At 45.0% G+C, this 13,555-nt stretch overlaps 1 long non-coding RNA gene across 1 annotated transcript; it reads left to right on the top strand.

The window, feature by feature from the left end:
• The first annotated feature begins 7,412 nt into the window (after window positions 1–7,412).
• LOC310800912 lies at window positions 7,413–8,903 on the top strand. Its single transcript, XR_014553918.1, has 4 exons — window positions 7,413–7,464; window positions 7,634–7,726; window positions 8,183–8,251; window positions 8,657–8,903. It is a non-coding gene; the product is annotated as an uncharacterized lncRNA (long non-coding RNA).
• The last annotated feature ends 4,652 nt before the right edge of the window (window positions 8,904–13,555 follow it).

The following is a 13,555-nucleotide window of genomic DNA, read 5'->3' as shown; positions in this document are numbered from 1 at the left end:
TTGTCATATCTGCACAGCGTAGAGAACGTGATGGATGGCGAGGCTGGACTTTATTCCCAGCAGACCATCACAGGCTTCATGAGAGGAAGCAATGAAGCTGCACCGTTTGGAAGCTACGATGACAGAGATGGGTGGTGTGGTGTGTCCTTGTCGGCTTTCTATTTAACAGACTGCCTCCTTCATGAGTTCCAGCGACAAGAAGCAGATATCAACCTCCTTCTCCAGGGTACGTTTGGCCAAGTACTTAGGTCTGACCACACACAGAAAATTGCCAGGAAGGTGACGTTGACATCAGGCACCATGTCATCCTATGCGGTCATGAATGAGAAGTGGATGATCATCTCCTGGGTGATGGTTCAGTCTGAGGCGGAGGCGTCACTGGAACCACTGTATGAAGGCCTTGCTCACAGGTACATCACTGCTGGAGTAAAGAAAGCCAGCTACCAGTGGATGGACAGGTATGCAATCTATTTATTTGTCATTCTGTCTTATTTTAATCCATTAATTAATGTTTTATCATTTTCAATATTATTTCAATCCATTCTTTAATGTAATGTCATGTTATATGTTATGTTAAATCCATCTTATTTAAATCCACCCCCCCCCCCCCTCTGTCTCTCTATTTCTCTCTTGTCGTCAAGGCGAGGGGTTCTGACCCACGGTGGTTAGTTTTATGTTCACTAAACCCACAGTGGTTTACCTGCTTTTGAGATCTGCACTTGCTATTCTCTTTCTTTCTCCCTCCCTCCCTCTCCCTCTTCACACGTCCTCATCCCAGCGACTCCAGAACCTAGTACAGAACTATAGGCTACTCGTCTGCAGCTGTCTGTGTGCGTCTCCTGTCGGGACTATAAAACAAAGCAAGCCTACAGTATACTCGTCCATGGTGTCCAAAATTGAGGGTCTTGGGGAAAAGGAGGGGGAGGATTGTGATTGTGTTTGTGTTGCATTTACCTTTGTTTGTGTGTGCGTGTGTGTGTGTGTGTGTGTGTTTTATTGTATTCTTTCAGGGACTGTTGCGCTGCCTTCAAGGTGTTGGACCCAAAGCCAAATGACCACTTATCCTGGGACTCCTGGAGGACCACTGAGGCCATAGTTTCAGATTCAACTTGCGGCAATTTGGCCAACACCTGCGCGTCACGAAAACAGTTTAATGAGGACATTGTGGTGAAGCTGGACTTATTCCACTGCATGCAGCGGTTGACCAGAGGCTGTGTCTCAGAGCACCACCCACTCTACAGCTCCTTCTGTCAGTTCCTCTCTGCAGCATTTACAGTGGTGGACCAGAGTGACCTGCAGAAGTTGAAGGAGGCCTACACCTTCTGCAGGATTGCGCGAGCTGTACCCAACACACAGCACATCCGTGAGCACTGCAGAATGAAAATCCCACCCCCACGGGAACTGGTACAGAGAGTGGAAGATGTCCTTAGGCGTTTCCACCTTGCCAAGGACCACAACGACATCCCCCTCTTCAAGCCCTCTATGTTAAAGACCTGGAGGATTCAGCGGGTCCACATGTTGAGAGGCTGCCTCACCGACCCAGAGTTGGAGGATGCGTTCCTGTACCGGTATGGGGGCACGCTGCAACTCAATCATGTCCCAGGAGAGGCGGCTGCCGTGCCCATTTGGATTCCTGTCAGAGGCACCTCTCAGCAGGAAGGGTATCACTTCCACCAAGCTAAGTGGGTGACTGGTAACAAAGTCTCTCCTGAATTATTCCAGGCACAGGGAATAACAGGTGTCGCACGGTGGAATTACCAGAGACTGGTGGACCTCAAACAACCAGATGTGGTCTTACCTGCAATGTTTGATCCAGTGCTAATAGCAGAGCTGAATGCTGCCTCTGTGAAGGTTACTGGGCATCCCAAATACCCAGCCCTGCTGGTCTCCAACAGAGACACTGGAGAGAAATTTGGTCTCCAGTACCACGAGCCCGGTTGCAGCCCGGTTCCCATTGACTGGGATAAACACAGGTCTCTGAAACAGAAGGACATGTCCGTGTTCATGACCCCTCTTCTCCTTGACACTGATCAAGCCCAGCCTGCTTTGCTTCTGCCTGGCCTGCCTCCACCACAGCCTGCTCTGCTTCCACCTAGAGATGAAACGGTATGAAAATGTCATATCACAACTATAGTGAATGATGAAAGTTTTATTTTGAAAACTCAGGCGTGCAGCCTGCATCTGGTAGACTGTTGCTAACGTTGGTTGAGGGACAGTGTTTTTCAAAGCGCTGTAACCAAAGTTTGGTTTTATAGATAACTAGCTCGGCCAATGCGCGGCCTCGCCTGTCCTGCAGCTCGCCGAGCTGGCCCTGCAACTCGCATTCGCAGCTCGGCCACTGTGCGGCCTTGCCTGCAGCTCGGCTGCTGTGTGGCCTTGCCTGCCCTATTGGCGTGCGCACAATGTCTCCCTCTCTCTCCCTCAAGCTCTCTACCCCTCTCTTCTCTCTCCCTCCATCTCCTCCTCTCCCTCTCCCCTCAGTCTCTCTTGTGACTTTGTGTGTGTGTGACTGAATTGATGATGTCTTCAGTGGGACAGACAGAGAAACAGAGAGACAGACAGAGCTCTAGCTCCCATTTATTTTAAACCGTAATACTATTATCTGGAAATGTATCACAGTTTATCAGTGCTAATCATTTCATCCCTACTTCCACCACAGCCTGGCCTGCTTCCACCACAGCCTGGCCTGCTTCCACCACAGCCTGGCCTGCTTCCACCACAGCCACCTCAGCCCCAACGAAAGAGGACGAAGACATGCCTCTCATGTGGCCAACCCAAGTCGCGCTATGAAGGTGATGGCTCCTCTATTCACTTTTTCTACCAGGGTGGACAAGTTAGATACTTTTATTGCTCATCCAAAGTGTACAACATTTACAGAGCAGAGGGTCTCACAAACCCAAAAATGTCCTTTCAGGAGTTCTTCCAAACTCCCTTCTTTCAGAGAGAAATTGAGGCAACAAAGCAGAGAGTTGAGGAACACCAAAAAAAGAGGAAACGCACAGAAGAACCTCCAGAAGAACCTCCGAAAGGACCTTTATGCAGATTCTGCCGCATGGCATTAAAACAAGGCCCTAATAGTCCACACGTACACATTGTATTCCCAGGCGTGGCAGGGAAATATGTTTATTGCCCTGAAAAGGTATTCTCTATATACCAACCTCAGGGCATGAGAGAGAAGATGACCTGGTGGGAGTTCCATGCCTCTGCTTTTTATGAAACAGAAAAACAGAGATGGGTTGCTGAGAAAGGAAAGTGACACATCAACCTAAATGCACACACTAAAGAGACACTATCGGTTCTCTGCCCCATTCCTTTAAACAGTTACTCTCCCATCATCAGCCCAATCTTTCCAGTAGCAGCTGCATACTGACAGCAATGTAAAGCTTGGAGCTGAACTGGCAGGAGCATGTAGCATGGAGTTAACTGCTCTGTTTAGTGGATATATTGGTTGCAGGAGAGGGATGCTGTTACTTAAAATATTTGTCACTCAGAGCGTATGTCCATGCACTGAGGTTGTCACCTGTAGCCAGTGGCTAATGTTAAAATTTGGCTCATTTGTTTGGTTTTATATTGTTAACCTGTACCTTTTTTTGTTCTTCCAACAAGCGTTCATTCTCTCCTTGAAACATAACAAAGTTTGAGGTGTTGTTTTCCCCTCACTGTGACCCAGATGCAATTTGTCCACTGCATGGTAGCCATGGAATCACAGGTCAGATCTGCAGCTTTGTTCGCCCGAGAACCGGACAAATCTAGCACGTTTTATGTGCTGTAGCAGTTGAGTTGTGAGTTGTGAGTTGTGAGTATAGAAGAAAACCTAACGATCTAAGTTGAGTTGTGAATTGGTCTGGTGATGTCAGGCTACATCTTTCATCTTTTTTGTTTTCTTTTTTTCACAACTGTAAAACTCCCAACGGTTTATTCCCATGTAAATCCATGGATTCAAACCTTTGTTTTAAGGCAAGAATAGGATGTCATTATTTATGATTTGATATACTTGATAGTTAGCTACATTGGATTGATGTTAGAATGGACCTTCACTGAAGTACAAAACCTGTGTGTGTGTGTGTGTGTGTGTGTGTGTGTGTGTGTGTGTGTGTGTGTGTGTGTGTGTGTGTGTGTGTGTGTGTGTGTGTGTGTGTGTGTGTGTGTGTGTGTGTGTGCGCACGCGCTCACGCTCGCTCTGTTCAAAGACACTGTTTGAACAGCCCCATCACACCTAAAAAGGCCCGAGAAAGTGGTGGGCGGGTGATCTCACAAGTGTCAAGACCCCCCTTGAACTCTGGCCCACACTGTGACTGTGTGTGGGTGTGTGTGTGTGTGTGTGTGTGTATGTGTGTATGTGTGGGTGTGTGCTAGTTAATTAAGTAAAGAATGTTTCAATTGTAATCAAACAGTGTCGTACATGTTGGATATTGCTGTGAAATACAAATAGTTGGATTAAACTGTTCAAGGAATCGGATTCCCTTGATTTGTAATTTCATGTCACAAATCACCTTAACCTATCTGAGGTGCACAGTGTAATATTTGAAGCTGGGGTGAGGTTAAAGGCTATTTTAATATGTGACGTGCTCTATCAAAATCCGTTACATTGACCCTGAAGCACATTTTGCGTTTTATACACTGTTGTAAGAGGAGAATGTAAGCTTTCTGGTGATATGAAAATGATCTTTGTAGTCCAAAGATTGAGTGACATACACCCAAATATGTCTTGACTGTTTCAAAACTATGTTTTTGAGAAAAACGGGCTCCAAGTATGACAAAGTAAGTTTGTTTTGCTTGTCACTCTACAATTTATTAGCTTCAAAATGCTTTATTTGCTCACATCGGGTGAAACGCCTAAAAAGCCTAAATCAATATTTTCTCATAAAATCACGTTTCAACAGGGTTTCTACACAAACGGCCCATTGCTACATGTGAGTGATTTTTGTCAGAGCAGGTCAAATAGCAGGTTGACTACCATCTACACGTTATGGTGTCTGGGAGGGTGAGGACCATGCTTAAAATTCAAGGTTGTAATTTACAACAAGTTGACTCAAAACAAATCATACAGAGGCTGCCCACAGGGATTACAGTATTACATATTATACTTTGGGCCTTGCGATATGCAAAACTAAAATAAATCCACATTTCAGACTGAACTGATGTGGATTCTCACCTCCCTGTCATGTTCAAGTTGAATGCAGCAGTTCAGTGCCAAGGGGAGCAGACAAAACTGCTGCTATCTCATTGGCTGTCGATTATTGACATCTCTCCTCCTCTACTCTCTTCAAAGTCTCTCTCCTCAACTTTTCATTCAGTGTCAGAGTGAATGGAGTGGAGAAGAACAGAGGTGACATCCAGCTCAGCAACTACTGGGTACATGGCATTTGATTTGTCTAAAACAGGTAAGTGACTTTTTGACAAAGTAGTAGATAAAAAATGGGGCAGATACTGTATGTAGTCGGAGCTTTGGATGTTGAATGACATTGATCTGTGGGCTCTATCTATATCTATCTATATATATATATATCTATATATATATATATATATATATATATATATATATATATATATATATATATATATATTACATATACACGGATGTATGGAAATAGCAGTCAAATAGCTTTATGTGCCTTTGATTGCTGTCCTTGTTTGTTCGTTTTCTTTTTCGTGTAAGGACATTGAGAGCAAAGTATACCGGAGTCAATTTCCTTGTATTCCTTCTGCATACTTCACCAATAAAGCTGATCTGAGCTCTATAATTTTGAATATCTAATTCTCTCTCTCTCTCTCTCTCTCTCTCTCTCTCTCTCTCTCTCTCTCTCTCTCTCTCTCTCTCTCTCTTTTCCTTCCTCCTTATGTCACAGGCCAGCATGCAAAAAAAATTCAGTTTTTTTCCTGGGAGGATCACCGTTGCTTTCTGCAAGGGACCTCAAGGGTGTCTTCGCCAGGATCCAACTGATGCAGCTAAACTGCTCCAGGACAACCCTTCTCTGCAGGACATGTCTGCACCTCTGAGGGAGGAAATTGTGAGACAAAATGCCCTGACTGTGGTCCGTCAGAGAGGGGGGGATGCCTCAGACAGCACAGAGGTGCTGGGGGAATACATCCTGCAGTTTGGTAAATATAAGGGAAAATCTTTCCGGTGGCTTTTGGAAAATGACGTAGGCTACACAATCCACCTCATCAAGCAGACAGAGAAGGAAGAGGCTGCAGGAATGTTTATGACTGAGGGGCACAGCAAGGCCAGCTTGTTGTCATTTGTTTATTATGCCTTCAGCTTTGACCAAATCAAATCTGTTCTTTGTTGTGAGTGGGAAAAGCCCCCACCTCCCCCACCTCCAGCAGCCTCAGACGATGACGAGCTGGTTGGCTTTGGCTCCCGTGCCAAGAGCACCTGGGGGGAGGTGTGGGACAGCAGGGCTGATGGCTATGCAGCCTCCATCATGGGGACTAAGTCTTTTCCAGGGACTCAGAGGTACAGACTGCAGCAGTACCTGAGAAAGAAAGAGTCCACCTCGGTCTCCTGTCCACCAGTTCTTGCCTCAAGTGCACCTGAAGTCATGAGTAGGTGTTTTTCCCAGTATGCCCAAAATGTGTTGTTTTGTATTATTTACATAAAAAAAGTGTAATTACCTAGTGACTGAAGATTCAAATTAGATTTAGGCTCAATGGTTGAATGTGAGTCTGCTATATGATTGGATCTTTTTGTGTGTTGCCAGCTGCTGCTTTTACATCATCATCATCAGCATCATCATCATCATCATCTGCTGTACCAGGACACGCCACACAAAAGAAAACAGGTTTAGTAAAAGTCCACGCCTTTTGGATCGAGCCACAATGAATTGCTCTCCAAAACGGATCCATGAATTAAACCGTCCCTTTTGTGTTCTGTCCATGTTCTGTCCATGTTCTGTCCATGTTCTGTCCATGTTCTGTCCACGTTCTGTCCACGTTCTGTCCATGTTCTGTCCATGTTCTGTCCATGTTCTGTCCATGTTCTGTCCACGTTCTGTCCATGTTCTGTCCATGTTCCACTAATATTGTGTTTGCATGCTGATCTTCCTACTAACGAATAGGGTTCATGAATTGATCTCAACGGTGAGGGTAAGTTGATCCCCCCCCCCCCTTCGTGCATGTTATTTAAAGTATGAAAAGTCATCTTGCTTCCCCTGCTTAGACTAATAAAGGCTCAAATAGATTATTATGATTGAACTTCAACCCACACAGAAATGTGTATATGAATCAAGTGTGTCCATTATATTACCATTACATTTTTTTAAATATCAGAATGAAGTATGCCTTGAATTTATAAGACTTAGCAGGTGAAGCCAATTTTTGGTAGTTTGTGCATTTACCAAGACCGATTGTTTCATGTTTCTAAGTAAATAATGTCTGTTTTAGGGCCATCTGCTTCAGTGTCCAGACGAAGTGCTCCACCTGCTGACACCCAAAGGAAAGTGCACAAGAAACTAGTAGATGGTAATTGCAGTATAATTTGGCTCTCCATCTGCAATATATTTCTATTAATCCTATAAATACATTCTCGTGCACTATTGTATTTAAATCACTGGCTGATGAATGCCTCTTGTTATCCCATTGTCTTTCTGTCCTTGTCTTTCTGTCCTTGCATCTCCTGTCATGCCTACAGTGAAGAGACCTGTGCCGCTTCCTCCTGAGCTGCAGTTTATGGTGAAAGAGCTTGGAAGTCCGCAGCAAACCGAGAGGACTGTCTCAGCACCAGGTGTGTATCATGGGCTGACTTTCATATTCACTTTTAAACTGTGGCCCATATGACTCGTATGGGGCTTTCTGACTGGCGCCCCGGTACCGTTCCCGAGCACACTTGTCTTCAAATTGCCCCCAGTTTCGGAAACATTTGACGAGTGTGAACGTTGCGTTCCGTTCCACACTCGGTCGCGCAACAGAGAACCCTGACAGGATCCACTTGAAAAGGTGGTCTGGGGAGCGCCCTGGCGTGCACGGGCACGGAACACTTGCCAGTGGGAAAGCCAACCGTTCCGAACCTCATAGACAACACACGGAGCAAGGATAAACTCCAGGCATAGTTGATGACGCAAGTGCACTCTGTTCCGTTTCCGAGCACGGAAGAAATGTTAAATGTGAAAGGTAATACTGATAAAACTCAACTGAATAAGAAATTAAAATGTGTGAATGTTCTCCTTGTCCTCCTTGTCAGCTGGTCCTTCTGCTGTTGGTCCCTCAGAGAGAGACAGACTGGACCCTCATACACCAGAGACACCACACAGTAAGAGGTTTTATAACTACGCTGAAGATGTTACTGTGGACAGAATATGTTTTCAAGTATTGTACAATCTGTGATAATAATAGAATGTATCAAAATGGTGAAAAGACCACTGCTCATCTGTATCAGACTTTGCTGAGGTGCTGGAGCTTTAGAGTATCCAAATGAGTGGGAAAAAAAGCAGCATCTGCACACTCAAATGTGTGCAAAAATCGTGTTTATTGCAAGCTTTCGGTCAGTCATTCTTCAAGGCTTCCTGAAGAAGGTCTATGACCGAAAGCTTGCAATAAACATGATTTTTTTGCACAGATTTGAGTGTGCAGATGATGCTTTTTTCACTCATAATGGAATATGTATAAATGATGTCACTAATTATGTAAATTTTTATTTTTATCCTTGTTCCCACAGCTGCTCCTGTGGTTGCTGTTGCTGTTCCCCCACCGACACAGACACCAGAGAAGGATATACACCGTTGGACCTGTTCCCATCATCAGAAAATGTGGATGAAGATGGAGCTGGAATCTCTGGGACTGTGGCCTGGCCATCAACATAAGCTCAAGCCTGGAAATGCCCTTTCATTATGGCGTTGCCCTCCACAGGCAGAACTCATTGAGACTGTGTCAGCGCTCCCATCGCGCAATTTCTTTCAGCTCCATCCATTTTTTATTTGGAAACCAGAGAATGACATCATGGTGAGACTGAGAAATAATTACGTCCTCCCGTGTCTTCATGGTTGTCCAATGCCAGATATTGTCTCAGGCGGTGTTGGTAGGCCTCGAGTGATCGTTGGCACGAGTGGACAATACTACATATTTGCTTCACGCCTTCGCTGCAGGGCGTGCCAGAAGATTTGGTTTGCTGACAATCCTCTGTGGCTGGATAAGCTGCCAAAGCGGTTCACACACATTATACCAGCATCCTTAACTTACCACAAGGCCATTTGTAAGTCAGTGCTTTGGGAGCTGAGGCGCACTGGCAAGTCACCCTCAGACATGGCAAACCAGGTAAATGAGCTGATGCACCTTAAATATGAACAAGCTCATCTGGCATACATCTGGAGCATAGAGAACCTCTGGGATGCTGATGCTGGGGTCTATGGGCAGAAGAAGGACGACACGCCACAGTCTACGCCACAGTCTTTTGGAGCCTATCTTGACAGAGATGGGTGGTATGGGACCTCTGTCTCTGCTTTCTACCTGACTGACTGCCTCATTGATGAGTACAAGTGCCAAGAACCAGCGATGACTAAAATCTTGCAGGGCACATTTGGACAGGTCTTCCGGTCTGATCACACCAGGAAGGTGGCCCGAAAAGTGACCATGTCATCTGGCACCATGTCAAGCTATGCAGTTATGAACGAGAATTGGATGATTGTCTCCTGGGTGATGGTGCAGTCTGAGACAGAGAAGTCCGTTGAACCCATGTACCAGGGGTTAGCCAAGAGGTACAATGATGCAGGGGTGGAGAAGGCCAATTACCATTGGGTAGACAGGTGAGAAATACCTCCAGGTCCTTTTACTGTCACTCAGAACCAGTGTTGGGAAAGTTACTTTCGAAATGGAATATACTACATATTACTAGTTACTTTCATTTGAAAGTAATGTTACTTTACAATATTACTGTCTGTGTAGAGTAACTCGTTATTTATTACATTACTTTTGCATTACTTTCACCAAAATAACAGCAGTAGCTGAATGACATCGCCGTCCCGGAACCATCCCGAAATATAATTTAAACTGATTGTAGTCGGTGTAAACCGGCCCAAAATTCTAAATGTTATCCTTTTCCTTTGTTATTGTCATCTATAGCGATTAGTTGCATAAAAACACACAATTTGATTAGGAAATGATTGTATCTTTGTTTCAATGCGCTTTGATCAAAAAGAAATGTACCGGTAACTCAAATTGTAACTTGTTACTTGATAAAGTAACTGGTATAATATTACTGAAATCCTATGGGTAATAGGTTATATATTATATTATATATTTTTTTTATAGCATATATAGTAATCAGTTCCTCCTCCTTGTGTTCAGGGATTGCTGTGCCCCATTCCGAATCCCTGACCTTGCCCGCGGAGAGCACCTCTACGAGGATGCCTGGAGGACCACACCATCCATCATCACTGAGTCCACTGCTGGGAGTGTGGAGAACACCTGTGCATCCCGTACACAGTACAACTCCAACATTGTGGTCAAGTTGGATTTGTTTCACTGTATGAGGCGTTTCACACGGGAGTGCACTTCAGAGCATCACCCCCTCTACAGCACATTTTGTCAGGATCTCTCCGCTGCCTTTTCTGTCGTGGATCAGGAGGACTTGCAGAAGCTCAAAGCTGCTTATCAGTTCTGCGGGATTCAGCCACCAAATCCTACAAAAAAGCACATCAGACAGCACTGTAGGATTAGAATTCCACAGCCAACAGAACTGGTTTACAGAGTGGAGAACGTTCTTCGACATTTCCACCTGACCACAGACCCAAACAACACACCGCTCTTCAAACCATCCATGCTGAAGACATGGCGCATCCAGAGGGTGCACATTCTCCGTGGGTGCCTCAGTGACCCTGAGGTCACACAGGGAATCATGTATAGGTATGGGGGAACTCGGCAGCTTAATCATGTCCCTGGTGAAGGCGCAAAAGTCCCAATCTGGATTCCAGTCAGAGGGACTTCACAGCAGGAGGGGTATCATTTCCACCAGGCCCAGTGGATTACTGGAACTCATGTTTCCTGTGAATTGTTCCAGGCCCAGGGCATGACAGGAGTGGCACGATGGAACTACCAAAGGCTTCTGGACCTCAAGCAGCCAGATGTAATCCTCCCAGCTGTATTTGATCCATTACTGATAACTGAGCTCAACTCTGCTTCAAAGAGAGTAAGGGGAAAGGAGAAGTACCCTGCACTTCAGCTCTCTGATAGGGACACAGGAGAGAGGTTTGGCCTTGAATACAGAGAGCCAGAGTGTCGTCCAGTTCTGCTTAATTGGGACAAACATAAGGTGCGTGGCAAAGATGATCCTTCTGTGTCCATGCCTCTCCCCACTGGCCCAACACCATCCACAAACACAGCACCACCCACTGCTGTGCCACTCGCCCCTGGCCCAACACCATCCACAAACACAGCACCACCCACTGCTGTGCCACTCGCCCCTGGCCCAACACCATCCACAAACACAGCACCACCCACTGCTGTGCCACTCGCCCCTGGCCCAACACCATCCACAAACACAGCACCACCCACTGCTGTGCCACTCGCCCCTGGCCCAACACCATCCACAAACACAGCACCACCCACTGCTGTGCCACTCGCCCCTGGCCCAACACCATCCACAAACACAGCACCACCTACTGCTGTGCCACTCGCCCCTGGCCCAACACCATCCACAAACACAGCACCACCCACTGCTGTGCCTGTGTTCCAGTTTCTCCAGATGTTGTCCCAAGGAAGCATGGAACCTCCAGTTAAAATGGGTAAGTTGATACCAATTTCAAGGATCAGCATTTTAAATATCATTTTAAATCACGTTTTATACTCATGGACATCAACTGAATAAATATGAATAAAATATCAATTAAACTTTATTTTCTTTGTTCCAGAAACCTCAAATATTCCACCCCCACCCCTGCCATTGCAGTCTTCACCAAGGAGTGCCCGCACTGGACCAATCAAGACTGGTGGACGACTGTTCGTGTTGGACCACCGACGCTGGACATCACCTATGAAAGATGCTATCGACGGCCTCCTAGACAAGTACCGTGGACAGAACAACATGTTGAAGCTTGTGGATCAGGAGTACAATACTATGGTCCATCAGTCTGCCACAGATCCAAACAGTCTGCTACATCCAACAACCAAACACCATATTTTGCAGTACATAAAACACCTGGCTAAACTGGTGAACACAAGCTCATCACTGAACACCAGTACAGATAAACTTTTTCAGACACAAAAACTGTGGCAAAGTTTAACTGAGGGAAGCGAGACAGTCCATGTCCCAGTTGTAGCACTGCCGCCAGCCATTGTGAATCCAGCAGACCTGGTCTCACAACCAGCACCTGAAGAGCCACTAACACGGGATAAAATAGATAAAATAGTGCAGGACATATTGCAGCAGCAGCAGCAACAACAACATCAAAAACCTAGGCAGATAAAAAAATGTCTCTCATGTGGCCAGCCAAAATCCCGATACCAAGGTGATGGATCATCAATTCATCACTTTTATCAACAAGGGCCCGTTAGATATCATTACTGCTCCACAAAGGTGTTTAAAGCTTATTCTGCAGAGGGCCTGACAAATCCCAGAATGGCCTTTGAAGAGTTTGCACACACCGAGTTCTTTCAGCGTGAACTGCAGTTAACAAAGCGCAGAGTGGAGGACAAAGCTGAAAAGAAAAGGAAACTAGCATTCTCTCCACAGGGGAGAATGTGCCGTTTCTGTCGGACACAGCTAAGGGCCCAAACAGCAAACATGTTCACACAGTGTTTCCAGGAGTGAGAGGAAAATACATTTACTGTCCTGGTAAAGTCCTCGACTTATACAAAGACAAAGGCATGACAAAAGAAATGACATGGCGTGAATTTCAAGCCTTGTCATTCTATGGCATGGAAAAGGAGAGGTGGACAGCAGAGAAAAATAAATGATGTTTTAGGATTATAACACTATACATTACACATTTGAATCAGTCATTGTTTTTATGTGCTTCCCATCATGCCCTTAACATCTGTGGTTCTCAACATGCGGTCCTTGAAGGCATTTCAGAGGGTCCCCAGCAAAATGATCAATTGTTACAAATTTCAACATTATTTCATTTGCAAGAAGTTATCACAATGAGGGAATGTAGAAGAATGATTGTGTTGATCATAGTTTCACTGTTATCTCTCTACCAACAGTACAGATTGACAAAATCATATCTGACAGTAAAACATATTCTCAGATTTGGGCCCGAGAGACAGAATCTCATCAAATGGAGGTCTGTGGCTCTAATGTGGACTGAATAGGGGTCCTGATTAATCCAATTCACTTCATTTGCTTGTATATATGGTATGTGTGTATGTATGTGTATTGAGTGGATTTACCGTAATAAAACATTGATTTTAAGGAAATAATTTGTTTCACTTGATTTCATCTTCAAGGGCATTGCTCAGCTTGTTTTCAATTATAATAGGTCAAATAGTTTGTTTATCAAATTCATTTTTGAATGCAACAGTTTTCAGTACAGTATCAATATGATTTATGCAGTGTAATAATTATGCTATTACATGCTATACTTTGGGCCTTCCTCTACAATTATCTGTACAAAAAATGCTA

This window comes from Poromitra crassiceps (genome assembly GCF_964638095.1).
Source record: "Poromitra crassiceps genome assembly, contig: HAP1_SCAFFOLD_132, whole genome shotgun sequence".
NCBI lineage: Eukaryota > Metazoa > Chordata > Actinopteri > Beryciformes > Melamphaidae > Poromitra > Poromitra crassiceps.
The sequence above is the reverse complement of the archived record's forward strand: the minus strand, read 5'-3'. Positions and strand labels throughout refer to the sequence as shown.